The following is an 8,155-nucleotide window of genomic DNA, read 5'->3' on the forward strand; positions in this document are numbered from 1 at the left end:
TGGTTTACTTTTAACTGTTAACTGCACAAAGAAGTTCATTGGTCATTGGACTTTTTCTGGTTACCGAGGCCACTCTTCCTGGGCATTTAGAGTCTAATTAAATGCGGTAAATTTTCAAAGTGGATTAGTAATCATGTCACATTTGTTAACTTTCACACATGCATGTTTATTATGCTAATGCTAAACAAACTAGTAATTACCCATACTGAGCACAGAGCGTGTGATATTTATGAAAGGAGAGACACAGCTGGGATGGACTGGGATGTTCTATTCCTCCTCTCTCTCTCTCTTTGCAGATAGTGTGTGTGTGTGTGTGTGTGTGTGTGTGTGTGTGTTTTGTTGGACAATTTGATGGACCCCTTAAAACTAAGCAAAATAAGTAAAGACAGCAACGGTCTGTTAAAAAACAAACATATGGCAAACAAAGGCATCTTAATGTTTAGTGTTAAATGTTGTTGTTGTACTGCTACTACTACTACTACTACCGCTACTAATACTAATTGTTATTATTATTATTATTATTATTAGTGTGAGGGCCCTATTGGAATTGCTCCGTTTATTATTATTATTATTATTATTATTATCCAAAGTTAATCGCAATTTTGAGGGCCTAAACATGCTCAAAAAACAATTAAACTTTGAACACGTGGCAGAAGTGGCGAAAATTTATGTCTGATATAGGTTTCAGAATTAGGCCTGGAAAAATGGCTCAATAGCGCCACCTAAACACTTGTTTGAAGTGTTGAATGAGGTGCCCCTCGAGCTATGTTTCACGTACATGTACAAGATTCGGTAGAAACATGTAGCATCCCAATACCTACAACAAGTCTCTTGAAACCCAACAGGCAGTCAGTTATTTAGAATTTTCTCTGCAATTTTTGTGCTGTTTTTGCCATTTTCAGCCATTGTATTTTAACAAACTTCTAAAGATTTCTACAGATCAACCCTAAATTTGGTCAGTGTAATCTTAAGCCCTTTGTCAGAGCCGATCCTCCCTATTTGCAAATTACGCATATTGCGTAGGGTCCCCGAAACACCATGGGGGCCCTTTGCTCTCAACGATTATTTCATTTTAGTTTCGTTTTTGATTTTGGCCAACGGTCATGAAAATATGAATGTTCCTTTCTTTAATGCGGTGCACTGTTGCCCTTTCTATGTAACATCTAAATCAGTCAAATCATATACAGTCTCCCGCCATTCTTGCTCGATACTAAAAAAACGGGTTAAATTCGCACTGAGTGCGGAAGAGACACTATTCCCCAAGTGCTTTCCGTGTGACACGGACAAATATAGGCTATTTTGCGCTTTTTATATGCCAAAATGTCCGTCTTTGTTAGTTTTCACTAAACACAGACAGTTATGTCTTTAGTGAAAATAAACAGTTTGAAAAGTAATTGGATGCTAGTTAGTATCTGTGCTGAATTAATCACTGCTCTTCAGTTAATATTGTATAACTTTATGAATCAATTTATGTTTAATTTATATGGTGAAGTCGATGCAGTGCTTTATTTTTACATTTGATTACTTTAATCAATTTCTGTATACTAGGCTATTATAGGCTAAATTTTTTAATTGTTAAAATTTTTAATGAACGCACAGACAGCATGGTTTCAGTTTCGCCATGGAAAAGGAAGTTGCTTTAACTAGTCATACAATGTCCAATCTGCCCCAAACTTCACACATTTGGTAAGAGTCCTGGCTTGAACACATCTAAAGGCCAATATTCCATTATAATCAAAGTGCCATCTGCTGGCAACAGGAAATGACATGTTTTACACTAACTAAAACATGCAATGTTCAATATGCCCTACATTTCTTGTTTTGATAAGAGACCTGGCCTGTAGACATGTAAAGGTCAATATTCAGTTATAATCATAGCGCCTCCTGTTGACAACAGGATATGTCATGTTTTATACTAACTCAAATATACCATGTTCAATCTGCACCAAACGTAACGCGTTTGATAAGAGTCCTGGCCTGAAGACATCTACATGCCAACATTCAGTTATATTCATTGTGCCACCAGCTGGCAGCAGGAAGCTTGGCACATGTAAATTACTTTGACATTTTCCTTCTTTATTTACTACTTTAAATGCATATTGCCCACCGTTCACTGTTTTCCAAAGGCCACCGGGTGCGAGGGCCCTTTCAATGCTTTAATTATTATCATATCTACTTGTATATTTGGTTTTCATTAGATAACAAAATATTTTGTTCACTCCCTGTGAATGGGTTGCATTTGGATTTTGCTATTTTGCTTTGAACCCATTTTAGGATAATAGGATCTATGACATCAGGTGTGTTTGTTTATTGTTTGTGATTTGAACTTTGCCTCTCTCACTGTATAACATCTGATAACCCCCTATCAGCAAGAGCTAGAGAAAAATATTTACATGAACAGAAATATAATTTTCTCTAGGTGTGACCATTACCTTTCAAATGAAGGGTTCTCAAACTGTCAGCAGTAGAAGAGGCAGGTGGGAGCCCTGAATGATTCTCTCCTTCATGTTATTCCTCTGTTGAGAATATGACAACACCTGTTTGAAATGTAACAGCTCAGCATGTGCCGTCTGACACACACTGCTCTAATCTACACGCCAAAGCTCTTTTTCCACTAAATCTCCTTGGCAAAGGGTCTTAAGGGAGGAAAGAATGGTAAGCATGCTTGATTTCATTTGAAAAACTTGACATTTAACATTGAATTTAACATAAAACATAGCTGTGTAAATCTTAATCACTAGACAGTGGCCTGAACAGATGAATAGTAAAATTCAGAGCATAGGGAAACATAATAATCCAAAAACACTACAAATACATAAAAATATTAAAATGTGTTTACTCCATCCCTCAATGGGAAGTCCTACCTGCTAAATATCACATGACCCTGCAATCTTTCAAATGTAACATTCCCGTCTTTCCCATGGGGCGTATTGTAGGTGCATTGCACACCACTAATGGAAAGTGGGATGGACGATAATGCGCATTGCTTCAGCGTTTCCCGTAGTTTCTGCCCCCCAGGCATCGCACATTGTTCATCAATGCTTGCCCAGTTCATTATAGCACTTAGAGACAGGCTAGGTCATAGCATCCAAGCTCTGGGTGAGTGATACATGCTCACACAATAGGCCATCATTTACCACACATCTCTGCTGTGTAGTACTGTGCTGCAGCCTTGCCCTTTTGCTATTCATCACAGCTAATGTTTTAATATTGGCACTTTAACAACAGAGAGGAGTTCATCTCCAACACAAACACACATTAATGGAATTATTTCATTTGATATATGAATATTGAATTGAACGTCAAAAAAGGACATGATGGACCAAGGGAATGGATGATACTTCTATTTACAAATGACTTTAAGAGTGTCTGCAGTATTATGAAGTCTATGAAAATTATGAATAGAAGTGGACATAGGAATGGGGAAAAGAAAAATGCATTGTTCATTTTGGTTCGCAAACTTTAGGAATGCTTCCCATGTAGTATTAAATAAAATATTTAATAGAATTAAGTCAAGAAGTCAACAAGACCAAGATTTATTATGTGGCTCACACATACAGTAACACACCTTAACAATAAATAACACTGAATAGCCTGGTTGGGTTGAATAAATAGAGAAGCTCTCATGGAACTAATACACCCTAACTGTGAAAAATCGAGCAATATTATCCTCAATAGCTTTGCACTATAGGTAGCTCTATTGATTGTGTGGTCAATATAAAAAATAGCCTCCAACATGCAATTTTATTCAACCTCTATTGCTGAATGTGCTAGGTCAACTTTCTCTGCAAAATAAAGTGGAGGACTTCCTACAACTTTACATTAGTTCAGAGAAAATTGTTAATGTCTGGTTTCACTGCTGCTAAAAAACAATTACACAGCAATGGTTCACTCCTGACATGGATCTTAGAAGATTCTGGCTGCTGTCTTTTCATTATATTGTTTGTTTAGAACGCAGCACTGCAAGGATTAATGGGGCTAGAATACAAACTGTCACTTATTGGAGTAGTATAGCCCAAGCTCTAAAATAATAGTTTTAAATTGATGATGCATTGTTCTGTGTGGTAATTTGCTGCCAGGGTTTATTTGTATGTTTCTTTTAAGTTACCCTGAAGTATTAATTACTTGCTGTACATGTGTCCTTTGCGTGTTTTGTTCTTTTTTCTTTTTTTTTCTTTTTCTTGGTATTTATGCTGTTATCCAACATTTTTAATGTTATTATTAAAAAATAAATAAAGTGGAGGACATGGTTTGACAGATATAAATGTATAATTTATAATAAACATTGCACAGCTTTATAATGGTTGCATGAATAAGTGCCCTGCCATGTGCTCTCCAGCCAATAAGGAATTTGTGACTGGATGTAGCTGTCCAATGAGTGCAGAATTTAAATAATAATTAGAACAGAAGCACATTTCTATATTTATTTTCAACGGCTGTACTCTTTCATGCCTGGATCTGCGACTTGAAAGAGGGAGTTTAGCTGGTGTTGTGAGCATATTCCAATCAGTCTCCTCCAATCAGTGATTGGAATATGAAAAGTGCCCTCATAAGATCCAACTGTTTCAGAATGTTCCACCGCCATTCATGAAATAATTAACTGCTTGATATTGCAGTCTAAACCCATGTGCATAGTTAAAGTATATGATCCACATGCACAGGGACAGAGTTTTTCTCACTGGTGGAGGCCAAAATGTCACAGTGGTGCATAAAAGCCTCATTAAATTCCCAATTATTCACATTATATGTAGAGTTAATCTGAATATACAAATCCTTGCCAAAAGGACAAAGTATTTTCAAAGGGAGCATTGTACCTTCTCTTCAGCATGCAGAATAGAGAATTGACAGGGCTTTGACAATGAAGACCATGCACAAGCCTGATGCATGGTGAAGGGAGTCAGACATTACGTTTCTATTTCCACTAAGTCAATCAGCAGTAGCGTGCAGCAAGCTTTCCCTTCCATCTCTTCAAACTGAAATCAAATCTCTTGTTGTCATTAGGGAGACCCGAGAGATATTCCCTTGCTCTCTGTCACATTATGTAGCAAGAACCAAATGTTTGAGCTCTTGTCATATTTAGCTCATGCATTCGCTCTGCTGCATTTCAAATCAGAGAAAAAATAAATAAATAAATACGTCAAAAATAAAAATGTGACAAAATATCACTCCATGCGGCGCAAACGTTTATTTCTGGTGGGGATTTCAGCTTGCAAGAACAATAAGGACACAGGGTTGAAAGACAATAAGGAAAATGTAGAGATTGAGATAAGTCAGATTTGTTTCTGATGGAAAGCCAGTTTCCTTTCGAACGGTCTCTCCCGTTGCGTCGCTGACACTTATGGGGCAACTCCTGTTTACTCTAATACTGAAGCCTGATTTGTTCACGTTCATGTAACTGTACAAACCAATGGCGCTTCAACCAACCAAAAGGGGAGGAGCCGACTATATAAGTCGGCTCAGAGTGCCATTTTGTCAGAATTTTTCTCCTTCAGTGAAGAAGATCATCTCCTCGCTGACTCTGCAAGCAAGAAGCCGAAGAAGAAGAAAGAAGCTCAGCCTGCAGTTCACCACCATGAGAAGGAGCCCCCAGCAGTGGAAGAATCCAGAAGCCTTCACCTGTGGCTATCCGGTGTATTTAAGCAAATTTATGAGCAAATTTCCAGCGGCGTTGTTTCAAATGTCGCGCTGCAAGTGTGACTCGGACAGGGAACCCATGCAGAGGCTGCGCTCACCAGTACGGAGTGCTCTCACTGCGAGAGCATGAGTCTCGCCCATCTCCGCTCGTTGGTAGCCTTCTTTAATGAAGGCGGTTCTCCCCTCTCTGCTCTCCCGTTTCCACTCTCCCCTAGGAGGAAGAAACAGCAGAGCAGCGGGGCTTAAACACCAGGCTAGAGTGAACTCAAGCCGGTGTAGCTCCCGCGTACTTCACTCCCCCCTGATGACTCCATGTCATTGACGGCTTCAGAAGCTGAAGAGTGGGCATGTTCCGGGGAAGGGCCTGAAACCCCGCCTCCGATGCAGACAACACGGCCCAGTGTGGGCAGTGAGCTGATCCAAGTTCTAACCAAGGCTGTGGAGGATCTCATCCTGGCTTGGTCGGCTCCGGAAGAGCCCACCCGCGGGCCTCCTTGACGAGTGGTACCTGACGGGATGCCGTCAACATTCCTCCCACCAACGGCCTGCCCTGTTCCTACCTGCAGTTCAGAAGGAACTCACAAGGACGTAGCGTGCCCACTATTCGGCGCGTGTTAATCCATCTACTTCTACCTCTCTCACTACTGTCGATGGCGCTGAAAAAATGAAGTTATAGCAAGCTCCCTCCTCTGGAACAGGCGGTCGCTGCCCATCTGTGCCCTCCATCGACCCTGGGGTTGAAAGCTTAGGCAGCGCACCCAACTAAGCCCTGCAGGACTACCTTACCCCTTGAAAACAGGGTTTATTCAGCAGCTGGCCATGCTCGCTCAGTGCTTCACACTATGGCGGTGCTCCAAGCATTCCAGGCCAAACTTCTCCGCACCATGGACGAGTCCGGACAGAATTCTGACGCCTTCAAAGAGCTGCGCACAGTGACTAACTTGGCTCTGCGCGCTACTAAGGCCACTGCACAAGCGATTGGCAAGGCCATGGCCAACTTAGTGGTGCTGGTGCGCCACCTTTGGCTAAATCTAACAGAGATCACGGACGCTGACAAGGTCGCCTTCCTAGACTCGCCAGTCTCTCCCAACGGACTGTTTGGCCCTGCCGTGGATGGATTTGTCGAGCAGTTTACAGTGGCACAGAAGTCATAGTAGGCAATGCATCACTTCCTGCTGAAGCGCTCCAGTATGGCGGCTGTTTCAAGTTGCCAGAAGGCTCCATCCTTTCAGCAGCCTGGTAAGCCGGTGCTGCCTCAGTCCCAGCCTAAACCTGAGCCTGGGCTTCAGTAACGCCCTTAGATGGCAAAACTCTACCTGTTTCCAAAGCGTCAAGGTCCCCACCCCAGAGTGACATTGGACCCTGAGCCTCAGAAGCAGTCCTCATCAAAACGCAGAGAGGAAGAGGGTCAGTTCTCGCCGAGGCTGGAACTCCCTCGAAGAAGTCTCATGCTCGCTCTCCATCCCTCCACTTAACATTGAGTGATGGAAGCCCCATTGAAGCTGGGCCTGTCCTTTCCATTCAGTATGAGCCCATGCAAACTACCACTGTGATAGTGAACCTACATACTCAAAAGAGCATTTTTCCTCTCCTCATTACCATGAATGTCATATATAGTGTTGGGCAGTAACACATTACTTAGTAACGCGCTACTGTTATTTGATTACTTTTTAGTAACGGAGTAATCTAATGCGTTATAATTTTCAAAATAGTAATTAGAGTATAGTTATACGTTACTGCTGCGGTACATTGCTGACAGAATGCAGTGTTTTATAATCTAGAGATTGTAAAAAGGATGTAGCACACGCACTGTTGAGTCAAGTGCCAGTGGATTAGAGACCTGCTCTCCCGCGAGACCCGACGCAACAGAGTGCGGCGCGGGACAAGATGGGAGAGTGCTGCTGCGGGCAGACACTCGTGTGTGTGTGCGGGATGCGGGAGAATAAAATGATTCACAGGACTCCCGCAAAATAGAAATATCTAAACATAAAATATCTAAAACAAATAAATTGTTATTCATCTATTGCACAAAAGCAACATGAACTAATATAAAATATAAACGATTAACAGGTGCAAGCGTATGCAGAGTTTCTATTTAGGCTATAACACGTGTTTGCAGCGTTGAGCAATGCAGTGCTGAAATGTGCGTGCTCACGAATCCTCTCATTAAAACACGAGTTGTAGACATTATGAACGATTCATTATGCATATATTTATTGTGTTATAACAGAGATTTATGAGATTGCGATGAACTGAGATGTCATTTAGAGATTATAAATGCAGCGCTCTTTGCTGGCATTCTGCCATGCCAAACCATGCACGCAGCAGCCGCTGCTTTAGTTAAAAATAACAGTGTTCTGTGAATGTTGATGCTTTAAAGGTGACATATCATGAAAATCTGACCTTTTCCAGGTTTTAAGTGCTATAAGTGCATCTACCAACCAAGGAAACGTGAAAAAGATTAACCGCTTTCTGTCCGTGTGCTTTGGATGTGTGCTCTCAGAAAACCGTATATCAGAAG

This window comes from Sinocyclocheilus rhinocerous, unplaced genomic scaffold, assembly GCF_001515625.1.
Source record: "Sinocyclocheilus rhinocerous isolate Xijiao unplaced genomic scaffold, SAMN03320098_v1.1 scaffold1443, whole genome shotgun sequence".
NCBI classification, from domain to species: Eukaryota; Metazoa; Chordata; class Actinopteri; order Cypriniformes; family Cyprinidae; genus Sinocyclocheilus; species Sinocyclocheilus rhinocerous.